This window comes from Neodiprion virginianus, chromosome 7 (assembly GCF_021901495.1).
Source record: "Neodiprion virginianus isolate iyNeoVirg1 chromosome 7, iyNeoVirg1.1, whole genome shotgun sequence".
In the NCBI taxonomy this organism is placed as follows: domain Eukaryota; kingdom Metazoa; phylum Arthropoda; class Insecta; order Hymenoptera; family Diprionidae; genus Neodiprion; species Neodiprion virginianus.
Window position 1 is genome coordinate 25,202,058 of NC_060883.1, and position 13,426 is coordinate 25,215,483.

Below are 13,426 nucleotides of genomic sequence, written 5' to 3' on the forward strand. Positions count from 1 at the left end.
AGGTTCATCGGGACGCGGGAATAGAAACCGGACACGTTCCGAAATAAAATTTTGGTCATCAAGCCGCAAACAGAGTTCATTTACGACAGAGCCGAATAGGATCCGTTCACACTTTCTATCCTTGTCTCTCGCCTGGAGGATAACTTCGGATTTTGTGTCGGATCTGTGTCGAATCCGACAGAAGTCTGTCGGATTTTTTATGTAGGGTATGGACTACGCCTAGCATGGAAATGCGCTGACACATGGGTACAAATAAGACTGGACGATAATTAATTGAAATGATTTTCTTCGAAACACGTACGTATTCAAAATGTGAAGTTGAATTTTTAATTTTGGGTTGAAAATGGATTTGAGCCGTCACTCTAAATTTTCTATTGACGATGGGAAAATGTATGTGTTGAGTTGTTTAACACATGCCTATGCACAATTGGATTTAGCTTTTCCCAAACTTCTATAGCCAATATTCCAGAATGATTCTGTCCAATTGAAATAAATCAGTTTATAATTTCTTGGTCTTTGTTTGATTTTCAATCTGAGGGAGAGCGTGTTTATCAATGCATCGCCCAAACGAAGTAGGAATTTTATGAACGACTTTACTGAATCGTACGTGTAGACCCGGCATGACGTTGACCCCTGTGGTATCTCGTTCCAGAGAAAATATACGGTTTTGGATTACAACCCACGGATAAACTGCACGATATTGCATCTCTCCCAATGTTTCGACAGCAATGACTATACAATTCGTAAAAGAATGTTATACGATGTATCACAAAACGAATTATTATGTATCAAATTTTAAGCAGAGTTCATACGTAACAACCGGACATTAATCACATGGTTTATTACGTAATTCTTACAACATTTTTCAGACGAACTTATTCAGCAGGGCTCTAAACGCTGAGAATTAGTAAAAATAATAAAAATAATAATAATAATAATAATAATAATAATAATGTTTATTTAATCGGCCGTGGAGCCAAGAGTCCTTGCGGCCGTCCAATAAGACAATACATAGAACAATGAAGTACAGTATAAATATATAAAGAACAGACACAAGTAAAACTATAAACAGGGTTCAAATATAGTGTAGTATTACATACACAATGTAGCTCACATCACCCACACATCGCACATTACCAGCAATTATGATTCAGAAATAAAAAAAACTAAAAATAAAAATAAAAATGATGTGTAACAAGATACAATAAAATGATAGCATCGACAACAACATGTCAAGTGATCTAGCTCGATTCGATATTTAATAAATAATCATAACAGTTTCCACGAAACTCTTGGAACGATGGCTGAGTCGTACAGTAGCCCGGCAGCAGGTTCCAATACCTGGCAGCCGCGGCCATGAACGATTTATCAAATTTAGCACCACGACAGCGCGGAAGCTCAAGGTAGTCTTGCCTGACATCCCCTCGACGAAAGCGAGGTTCAAGAATACGCAAATCTCTTTTGATGAGTGGCTTTTGATTTAACACAAGAGCTTTGTTTACTAAGCAGTCCAGGGAAAATTCTCTTCTAGACCGGAGTGTGAGCCAGCGGAGACTGGCAGTATTATCAATTTCACTACGATCTTGGTATACTTCTATGACGTTTCCACGTTGCAATTCCACCTATGTGAAGTTGGCTTGCGACCTTCGAATTCCATGAAAATCTTTACGCAAAATAATTGCTCCCAAATTGCTCTTAATTGTTCTCTAATTGTTATTATTCACTCGTGAATTGTTGAAGAATTCAAACCGAGTGGCCCCTTCGACCATCACCGTAGTTTTATACCATCGCGTCAGGAATATTTGAAACTTTCACACGTCCAGAATTCGAATTCGAGTATTTCAGTATAATTATAATGATACCAATTCAACAGCAAAGTTTTGTGCGTACTGATTCTGCGCTACGCTATGTTTATTTCATAGTACGTGATTCAAAAACGAGATTTACCTGGAGCATCGAACGATCAGTTTCAATCAAAAATTCAACTCGGTGTCTATATCCGCAGATTCCAGGATAAGTATTTGAATAATCAGGGAAACTCAGGTGGTTTGAAACACTGCAAATACGCTTGATCGATCAAAGCCTCAAGTATAAGAAGCTTGATCTCAAAATCACAGTGCAAGTCCGAAAGTTGAACGTAATTGTTCGTTGCAATCAACACTGTGTGTGAGTGGGGTTGCCTATTATGCGGCGTAGCCTATGCTCACTCGGAAAATCTCCTCTAGGGTTTTTTTCTTTTATTAGCCTACCGGGACAATCCCTAGAAACTGTACAGTCAATGCGCATGCGCGAGTTTTATCGGCTGTTCGGGCAGGTTGGCCACTCCGACTCTCAGCTGTCAAAACCTGTGTCTGGCGGCGATGTGATTCATACGAATTTTTGAGGTTAGAATCTCAAACAGTCGAGTTCGTGACTCGGAAAGTTGATTCTACCACGAACGGTCGAAACTTGATGCTAATGCTCTCTGAAAATTGGCTTTATTCGACCGAAATGAGAAATCTGTTTAAATGTTGGGTGCTTGGAAGAAACGCAGCAGGTAGGTGGGAACACTTTATTTGATCACTTTTACTATTTCGTACATTAGAAATAACAATGAAATTTATTTCTATCAACAGGTGATACGGCCAAAATAATTACATCTCTAATATTCACTGTTATCTGCCTATTCAATTTATCGCACGTACAAAGATCATCGCCACATTCAAGCAACTAAGCAACTTTCTCACTCTCTTGTGATTTCAGGCGGTAATATTGAATTTTATCACTTTTGAAAATGAGACATTAAATCGAGCTTTCAAAAAATTTAAATATCTCACTATCCGTAATAGAACTTCGAATCTATTTTTTCTCCACAATAGTTCAACAAAATTTACAAATAGTCGATAGTCAACACGTTTTTTCCGATCAATAAATTATTGCTACTACTATTGAAAATTTTCCAATGTCTATCAGAGTTCATTTCGAAAATTTTCAATGATGTTCGATTGAATAAATGAAGGGATCCTAATACTCAAATCGAAAATTCAAGTAATATTAGATTTATTAAAATGATTTCTGTATTTCATGTTAGTGCGGTTCGAAACAAAGAAAATCTAATTCGAAGCGTCGAACTCAGGAACATAGATCATATCCTGTGACACAAGTTGAAAATTAACTTTCTCAAAATGCGTCTTAACGTCACAATTAGTTTCAAGGATAATAATGTTTTGAAGTAATGTCACAACAGTATTACGAGGATATTGGCTTATCGGATTCAAGATTGTGTCCCTTGTTCCATCAAAACAAATGAATATCTGATTTTCAACCAAGTTCATGAAGATTTTTTTCCAAATAATATAATCCGATACAATATCTTGTTCATAGTCCTGCGAACGTCTGGCGCTGGTCTTCTGGCGCTGGTCTTCTGGCGCTGGTCTGGCGCTGGTCTGGCGCTGGTCTGGCACTGGTCTGGCGCTGGTCTGGCGCTGGTCTTCTGGCGCTGGTCTGGCGCTGGTCTGGCGCTGGTCTGACGCTGGTCTGGCGCTGGTCTGGCGCTGGTCTGGCGCTGGTCTGGCGCTGGTCTGGCGCTGGTCTGGCGCTGGTCTGGCGCTGGTCTGGCGCTGGTCTGGCGCTGGTCTTCTGGCGCTAGTCTGTCGCTGGTCTGGCGCTGGTCTTCTGGCGCTGGTCTGGCGCTGGTCTGGCGCTGGTCTGGCGCTGGTCTGGCGCTGGTCTTCTGGCGCTGGTCTGGCGCTGGTCTTCTGGCGCTGGTCTGGCGCTGGTCTGGCGCTGGTCTGACGCTGGTCTGGCGCTGGTCTGTGCTGGTCTGTGCTGGTCTGTGCTGGTCTGTGCTGGTCTGTGCTGGTCTGTGCTGGTCTGTGCTGGTCTGTGCTGGTCTGTGCTGGTCTGAGCTGGTCTGTGCTGGTCTGTGCTGGTCTGTGTTGGTCTGTGATGATCTGTGCTGGTCTGTGCTGGTATGTGCTGGTCGGTGCTGGTCGGTGCTGGTCGGTGCTGGTCGGTGCTGGTCTGTGCTGGTCTGTGCTGGTCTGTGCTGGTCTGGCGCTGGTCTGGCGCTGGTCTAGCGCTCGTCTGTGCTGGTCTGTGCTGGTCTGTGCTGGTCTGGGACTGGTCTAGCGCTGGTCTGTGCTGGTCTGTGCTGGTCTGTGCTGGTCTGTGCTGGTCTGTGCTGGTCTGTGCTGGTCTGTGCTGGTCTGTGCTGGTCTTTGCTGGTCTGTGCTGGTCTGTGCTGGTCTGTGCTGGTCTGTGCTGGTCTGTGCTGGTCTGTGCAGGTCTGTGCCGGTCTGTGCCGGTCTGTGCCGGTCTGTGCCGGTCTGTGCCGGTCTGTGCTGGTCTGTGCTGGTCTGTGCTGGTCTGTGCTGGTCTGTGCTGGTCTGTGCTGGTCTGTGCTGGTCTGTGCTGGTCTGTGCTGGTCTGTGTTGGTCTGTGCTGGTCTGGGACTGGTCTGTGCCGGTCTGGGACTGGTCTGGGACTGGTCCGGCGCTGGTCTGGCGCTGGTCTGGGACTGGTCTGTGCTGGTCTGGAACTGGTCTGGGACTGGTCTGGGACTGGTCTGGGTCTGGTCTGGGACTGGTCTGGGACTGGTCTGTGCTGGTCTGTGCTGGTCTGTGCTGGTCTGTGCTGGTCTGTGCTGGTCTGTGCTGGTCCGTGCTGGTCCGTGCTGGTCTGTTCTGGTCTGTGCTGGTCTGTGCTGGTCTGTGCTGGTCTGTGCTGGTCTGTGCTGGTCTGTGCCGGTCTGTGCTGGTCTGTGCCGGTCTGTGCCGGTCTGTGCCGGTCTGTGCCGGTCTGTGCTGGTCTGTGCTGGTCTGTGCTGGTCTGTGCTGGTCTGTGCTGGTCTGTGCTGGTCTGTGCTGGTCTGTGCTGGTCTGTGCTGGGCTGTGCTGGTCTGGGACTGGTCTGTGCCGGTCTGGGACTGGTCTGGGACTGGTCCGGCGCTGGTCTGGCGCTGGTCTGGGACTGGTCTGTGCTGGTCTGGGACTGGTCTGGGACTGGTCTGGGACTGGTCTGGGACTGGTCTGGGACTGGTCTGGGTCTGGTCTGGGACTGGTCTGGGTCTGGTCTGGGACTGGTCTGGGACGGCGACGGCGACGGGGACGGCGACGGGGACGGCGACGGCGACGGGGACGGCGACGGCGATGGCGACGGGGACGGCGACGGCGACGGGGACGGCGACGGGGACGGCGACGGGGACGACGACGGGGACGGCGACGGGGACGGCGACGGCGACGGCGACGGCGACGGGGACGGCGACTGGGACGGCGACGGCGACGGCGACGGGGACGGCGACGGCGACGGGGACGGCGACGGGGACGGCGACGGCGACGGCGACGGGGACGGCGACGGCGACGGGGACGGCGACGGGGACGGCGACGGCGACGGGGACGGCGACGGGGACGGCGACGGCGACGGCGACGGGGACGGCGACGGGGACGGCGACGGCGACGGGGACGGCGACGGCGACGGCGACGGCGACGGGGACGGCGACGGCGACGGCGACGGCGACGGGGACGGCGACGGCGACGGCGACGGCGACGGCGACGGAGACGGGGACGGGGACGGCGACGGCGACGGCGACGGCGACGGGGACGGCGACGGGGACGGCGACGGCGACGGCGACGGCGACGGCGACGGCGACGGCGACGAAGACGGCGACGGCGACGGCGACGGCGACGGGGACGGCGACGGGGACGGCGACGGCGACGGGGACGGCGACGGCGACGGCGACGGGGACGGGGACGGCGACGGCGACGGCGACGGGGACGGCGACGGGGACGGCGACGGCGACGGAGACGGCGACGGCGACGGCGACGGGGACGGGGACGGCGACGGGGACGGCGACGGGGACGGCGACGGCGACGGGGACGGCGACGGGGACGGCGACGGGGACGGCGACGGCGACGGGGACGGCGACGGGGACGGGGACGGGGACGGCGACGGCGACGGCGACGGCGACGGGGACGGCGACGGGGACGGGGACGGGGACGGGGACGGCGACGGCGACGGCGACGGCGACGGGGACGGCGACGGGGACGGCGACGGGGACAGGGATGGGAATGGATATGGGGATGGGGATGGGGATAGGTTAGGTTAGGTTGGGTTGGGTTAGGTTAGGTTAGGTTAGGTTAGGTTAGGTTGGGTAGGGTTGGGTTGGGTTGGGTTGGGTTAGGTTAGGTTAGGTTAGGTTAGGTTAGGTTAGGTTAGGTTAGGTTAGGTTAGGTTAGGTTAGGTTAGGTTAGGTTAGGTTAGGTTAGGTTAGGTTAGGTTAGGTTCCCCTACGTCGGTTGTCACCTTGTCGTGGTGTGGGGGCTTGGCGGTCGCAATGAATCTAGAGGACCTAATGACCAGGGCCCCAAAGTCCCTGGGCAAAGGCGAGACTAGATGAGCGACTACCACCAAGCACAACCGGCCCAGCCTCTTGAGGTTGGGTGAGGGAATGGCGAGGAATGAATGGGAAGCGAATGAATGGGATGTGGTCGAGACCTCTGAGGATATTCCTCCGAGACTAGCCAAGGCCGGACTAGTAATCCGCCGACCAGGGCTGCAAAAAATGTCTGTACCTTTCCTGTGGGCTTCTAGGAATCCGCAGGTTTGAAGTGGGAAAACCGCTATTTGCAGCTGGCTGGAGCCAATCGGAGGGTTGAATCTTGGGTTTCGGGCGCATGTATGGAGGACTACCTGGTCAGTATTTCCTCATACCCGAAGCTGGTAGGGTATTTCCGGCAAGGTCTTACCCGAATGGGGGCCTACCCTGTCTCGGATTGACTGACAGGGGAATCCCCCGGACGGAAGACCCTAAAGAGGTAAGGGGGGAGGGGGGGATCGCATGGATAGGGCTGACCACCCGATAAGCTGAAAGCAGCTTCCGTGCGAGTATGGGGTTAGGGTTCTTTCCGGCGGGGATAGATGCTGCACCGCGGTGCAGCTGCCATGATGGCCGAACCGTCGTAAGACATAAACTACTTTAATATGGATCAACTTAACACAACAAAAACAAGAAACAGCAACGATGAGATGGAGTTCGAGGTGTTTGAGGTTGACCCCTTCGCGAGAAGGACCAGCCTCCGCAGGTCACCACCACCGCCTATGCGGACCAACCGGGTGGAGATGCAGACGAGGGAGCCGGCGCCAATACAGACGCCGCTAGTCCTCGTCGACCTAGAAGCACCGACGAGGGAGGTGAAGGCTGTAGTGTCTGGACCGAAGGGAGCGATCCCCAAGGTCACGTCCAAAGCGGGGGCAAGGACGATGAGTTGCCCCAGCGCCACCAGCGGCGCCGCTGAGGTGAGCGGGAGGGATTGCCTGAAGTCCCTGATTGTCCTCCTTGAGGGCATGAAGGACTTCGCCCTCGCGCATAAAAATACTAATGTGGCGCTGAAGGAGGACACCACCAAGGCAGCTATTGTCGCCCGCCGGGTCGAAAGGGCCTGGAAGAAAATGGAGGAGGAGCTGGCGGCGGCCACGGCTCCACGCGTGGCAGAGGACAAGGCCACCCAGACTGAGAGAGATCCTCGGCAAGTGTCGCAGCAACAACAGCGGGCGACTGCCCAGAACGCGGCGACAAAGAGGAAGGAGATTTCCCCATCCACGGGGGCGGCGGAAAAACGGCCGCGCCCCGAGGAGAAAGAGAATGTGGAGGGGAGCAAGGAAGCCTGGAGCGAGGTGGTGAGGAGAGGCCGCCCCAAGAGGCCGGTCAAACCCGCCACTACTGCCCCTCAGCAAAAACAGCAAACCCAGCAAACTCAGAAGACGCCAGCGGTGGCCCAGCCGAAGGGCCAACCGAAGGGCGCGGCTAAGAGGAAGCCGGTTCGCCCGGATGCGGTGTTAGTTAAGGTAACCAGCGGCACCAACTACGCCGACGTACTGAAAAAAATCAAGGGGGGCGTGAACCCGGATGAGACTGGTGCCAACATCACGGCGGTGAAGAAGACTAGGGGGGGTGACGTCCTCCTAGAAGTGAAAGGCGGTAGTGGTGCCCGGGCCCTGAGCGAGGCGGTTAGGGGGGCTCTGGGGGGAGAGGCGAAGGTCTCGACCCTGGAGCCGTCCATGGTCGTCGAGGTCAGAGACCTCGACGAAATAACCACGGAGGGGGAGGTAAGGGCGGCCCTGTCGGAGGCCCTGAAGGCCCCCGTGGTTGAATTGATAAGGCTGAGGCCGGGCTTCCGGGGAGCACAGACCGCGCTGTGCAGGATGCCAGAGCGGACTGCCCGGAAGCTAGTGGCCCTAGCCAAGATTAAGATAGGGTGGACCGCCTGCCGGATCCGCGAGAGGGTCGTGGTAGATCGGTGCCACCGGTGCCAGGGGTACGGGCACCACGCGGCGCAGTGCCTCGGGCCCGATAACTCCAACGCCTGCAGGAAGTGCGGCACGGAGGGGCACAGGGAGAATGAGTGCCAGGGGCGCCCGAGGTGCCTGACCTGCCAGAACCGGGGCCTGAGAGGCGACCACTTCTCGGGGAGTGGCCGCTGCAGTTCATTCAAGGAGGAACTGCAGAAAGCCAAACTCCGGCAGGGAGGAAGGGCTGCTAGGAGGGTGCGCAACAGCGCACCAGCCAAGCGGGAGACGGGCACGGCGGGGGTTACGGCAGTAATGCTCTCCCCCACCACGCATGGGGTATCTTTCGGGAGGAGGCTCGAGTTCCACACCGAAACATGCCAGGAGTGAGGGGGCATGCCACCACGGGACCCGGGGGCGGACCTGGAGTAGTGATACTCCAGGTAAACCTTAACCGGAGCCGTGCGGCCCAGGACCTGCTGACCCAGACCGCTGCTGCTCATAGGGCCGGGATACTCATTGTCTCGGAACCCAGCGGCGCGGGAAAGCAGGGGAACTGGCTGGTGGATCGGCGGGGGGACGCGGCAATAGCGGCGACGAACAACCTCCCGGGCAACCTCACGCTGGAGGGCAGAGGGGAGGGGTTCGTCTGGGCGAGAACAAGCGGCTTAACCATCTTCAGCTGCTATTTCTCGCCCAACGTCGCGACCGTCGACTTCGAGGTGCAGCTGGACGAGCTGGAGAGCTGTATCAGGGCGGCAGGAGGCAAGATCCTAGTCGCCGGGGACTTCAATGCGAAGTCGCCCAGCTGGGGGTCCGCGAGGCTCGACGAGAGGGGCCAAGCCGTTGCTGAATTCTTGGCACGGCTTGATCTGACCCCCATAAACGTAGGCGGTGCCCCAACCTGGCAGAGGGACAGCACTGGCTCTGCGTCAGTAATTGACATCACATTAGCCAGCCCCAGTGCAGTCCCAGAAGTCACGGATTGGAGAGTCCTGGACGACGAGAGTCTGAGCGACCACCACTACATACACATGAAGTGGAGGCCCAGCCCAGCAGCGACGCATAAGAGGCATCAAAACAGCGAGGACATCGGACATCGGGGGTGGGATACGAGGAAGTTGAACAGACAGAATATGACCAGCTACCTCGAGCGGCAGAAGGAATACATCAATACCGGTGGGACCAGCGTCGACGAGCTGATGGCCACCATCACCAAGGTATGCGATGAGGGGATGCCCAGAAAGAGACCCCCCAGAGGCAGGACCGCGGTGCACTGGTGGACAGATGATATCGCCCAGCGCCGACGGGAATGCGTCAAAGCAAGGAGACAGGCGCAGAGAACCAGGGCCAAGGGAGAGGACACGGAAGCCAGCTCGGCGAGGTACAAGAGGGCAAAAAAGGCCCTCAGGGACAACATCAAGGCCAGCAAGGCGAAATGTTGGGAGGAACTGGTTAGACTGGTGGACGAGGATCCGTGGGGGCTCCCATATAGACTCGTGACCAGAAGGCTGGGGGGGCTGCGCCAACCGGAAGACCCAGGGATTGTAGAACGCGTGCTCGAGGAGCTCTTCCCAGCGCGTGTAGAGCCAGAGTGGCAGAGCCAGCGGGCACCGGACGAGCAAAGGCCGGAACCCTTCACGGTAGCGGAGCTGGTAGCAGCGACCAAGAAACTAGGTAGGGGAAAAGCGCCAGGGCTGGATGGCGTCCCGAACGAGGCACTGGCAGTGGTGGTCGAGCACAGCCCGGAGCTGCTGCTGGCAACTCTCAACGAATGCCTGACCAAGCGGGAATTCCCCGAAAGATGGAAAAGACAAAAACTGGTACTGCTGCCCAAGGGACCAGCAGAGGAAGGCGGGCTCCAGAAATATCGGCCGATCAGCCTGTTGGACACGACGGGAAAGCTGATGGAGCGGCTGATCCATGCCAGGCTGGACGCAGCGCTACACGACGCAGGGGGTCTAGCCGAGAGGCAGTACGGGTTCAGGCGGGGTAGGTCTACCACACAAGCGATAGGTGAGGTGGTAAAAATAGCACGGGAGGCAAACGAGCGAAAGGGACGGTTTGCGGCCCCCTGCTTACTGGCGCTTTTGGACGTCAAAAACGCCTTTAACGCGGTGGGGCACAATACCGTCCTGGAAGCGCTCGAGGACAAGAAGAGCATACCGGCGTACCTCCTAGATATGGTCGCGAGCTACCTGGAGAACAGGCTGCTCGTGTACCGCACTAGTGACGGACAGAAAACGCGCCGGCTCACGGTGGGGGTTCCACAGGGTTCGGTCTTGGGCCCGCTTCTGTGGAACGTTGCCTACGACGGCCTACTCCGCATGGAACTGCCTACCGGGGTTACAGCCGTTGGCTTCGCTGACGACATCGCCCTGGTGGTCACGGCGCGGAGCGCTGAAATGCTGGAGGTGACAACAAATGAAGCGGTGGCCTCCGTGTGGAACTGGCTCCAAGCAAGGGGACTGGACCTGGCTGAGAGGAAGACCGAGGTGGTCGTACTGACGAGGAGGCACACCTTAAGAGTAAACCCCATCAAGGTGAAGGGCCACGATGTAAAGCCGGCTAATAGCGTCAAGTACCTCGGCGTAACGATTGACGCGAAAATCAACTTCGCCGATCACATTAGGAGGGCTGCGGATAAAGCGTCAGCGGTAGCAGCGGCTATATCCAGGCTAATGCCTAACCTGGGAGGCCCGTCCGCGGGCAGAAGGAAACTCCTGGCGAGCGTGGCGTACTCGGTGGCACTGTACGCGGCACCGATATGGGAGGGGGCCCTCGGAGTTAAAAGAAACGAGGCCAGACTGGAAGCGGTCGCCAGGACCTGCGCGCTGAGGGTCATAACAGCTTACCGTACAGTGTCCACTGAGGCGGCAATGGTCCTAGCCGGCATGGTCCCACTCCGTCTCATGGCGGAAGAAAGGGGGAGAATTGCAGCCAGAGAGGCTGAGGGAACCGGACGAAGCGGCCCAGCGGGAGCCGCGATAAGACGGGAGGAAAGAATGACGACGATCGAAAGATGGGATGCCAGGTGGCGGGATGGCGAGAAAGGCGGGTGGACCAGGCAAGCCATACCAACGCTGGGACCCTGGCTGGACAGGAGGCATGGCCATATGACCTACCATCTGACTCAGGGACTCACCGGCCACGGCTGCTTCGGGTCGTACCTGAAGAGGATCGGCAAGGAGGAGGACGCGCGGTGCCATCACTGTACGGCGGAGTGCGACGACCCGGAACATACCTGGTTCCGGTGCCCGGCCTGGGAGGACCAAAGGAGTGACATGAGAGAGATAGTCGGCCGGGTGGGCAATATACGCGAGATGGCTCGTGCCATGCTACAGAGCCACGCTAAATGGGAGGCGGCTGCCCGGTACATTACCAACGTCCTCCGGGAAAAGGAAGCAGCGGAGAGAGCAAGGAGGCAAGCTGGAGAAGCGGGAGAACCTGTGCCCGGACTGATGGTTAGACAGGTGGCTAGGCTGACTGGGGGGGGAGCGGATGGTTGTGTGTGCGACATCCCATACGCACACTCGGTATGCTTCCTCAGCAGCGGCTACCTACACGAAGTGGGCAGTGCAACCTCCCCGGCGAGCGGGGCCATCGCGACAGAGTGGGCAAGGGTTGAAAGCCTGGCTCACGAACATGCGGCCAAACAGATCAGACGAGGGGAGCCCCGGCCTCCGGCTACCAGGCCAGCAGAGGAGGGAGCGATGGTCCGGATGACCTACGGTGACGTGAATTACCTAGGTAATAACCGGGCCATCCTCTACTTCAAGAGACGACATGGGGGGGTCCAGCAGCTGGTCAACTCGACCAGCCCGCTGAAAATGCACCCCCCCTGGCGGGACGCGGTGGTGCTGGACGGGACAGTGTTCACCGCCAGCTGCCAGTGTAGCAGCTTGGCGGAGCACAAGCGCATGTTCCCGCACTACCGCACCACCGTGGAGACCGGGGTCACCAAGTCAAACTGGAGGGTGACGGTGGAAGCGGCAAAAACCGGCGTGGCCGCGAAAAGAGGACACCACATCCGCACCGCGCAAAGCATGCTAGTGCGGTGCGGAAACAGTGAGGTGAAAGCTGACGGATGGAGGGGGTGTACAAGACAAGGTGCGCGAAGACACCCCCCCACGAACAGATGAATTAGTGTAAGTGAATTAGATCGATAAGAACTAGTGACCTGACTGTTTAACAAACTGACTAAACTGCAACAGCCGGTAAGACAGGAGTGAACATAAGCTAGCATAAGGACACCAGATGGTGCGGTAGTGTGTAGTTTTTTTTTTTTTTAGAATAAGTGAAAAGGCTTGCCAACAAAAACTATCAGGCAGTGACACGTGGAGCGGCAAGCAGACCGAGAAGGCGATGCCGCGTTGCGAGAGAAAGGGAGAGGCCAGGAGAACAGGCCGGCCACAGGGACGAGGTGAAGTAATGCGAAAGCGGTTCCGCCTCGTCCTGGGTGATGAGCGGCGGAGGGGTTTTAGCCGGTAAAAATCCGGCACTATCCGACGACATCCATGAACAACCGGATGTCTTTTGAAGATTTCCCCTTCGCCGCTGAACGAAAAAAAAAAAAAAAAAAAAAAAAAAAAAAAAAAAAAAGGGTTAGGTTAGGTTAGGTTAGGTTAGGTTAGGTTAGGTTAGGTTAGGTTAGGTTAGGTTAGGTTAGGTTAGGTTAGGTTAGGTTAGGTTAGGTTAGGTTAGGTTAGGTTAGGTTAGGTTAGGTTAGGTTAGGTTAGGTTGGCGCGGCAGACTCCCCAATGGAGACAGACGACGTCGCTTGGGTCGAGGTGCGACGGAAAGGCGCGACGGCGAACGTAAAGAGGAAGAAGAAGGAGGAGCGACTAACCGCAGGGACCCCCTCCGGAGGGGCAAACCATAGTGGGTCGGCAGCGGAGGCCAGACTAAGGGTCCCACCGTCGACACAGGCGCAGACAGGGGCGAGCAAACCGCCCGGAGTCGCGCGAAAGGCCCCGAGAACCGCGGCGGTTGCAATTAAGTGCAGAGGGGAGAGCTCCCGATATGCAGAAATCCTGCAATTCGCCCGTAGCAAAATACAACTAGAGGAGTTGGATATAGGAGGGACCAGGGTCCGGCGAGCAGCCAACGGTGGGGTACTCATTGAGATACCCGGACCCGAAAATGCAAAGAAGGCGGACGC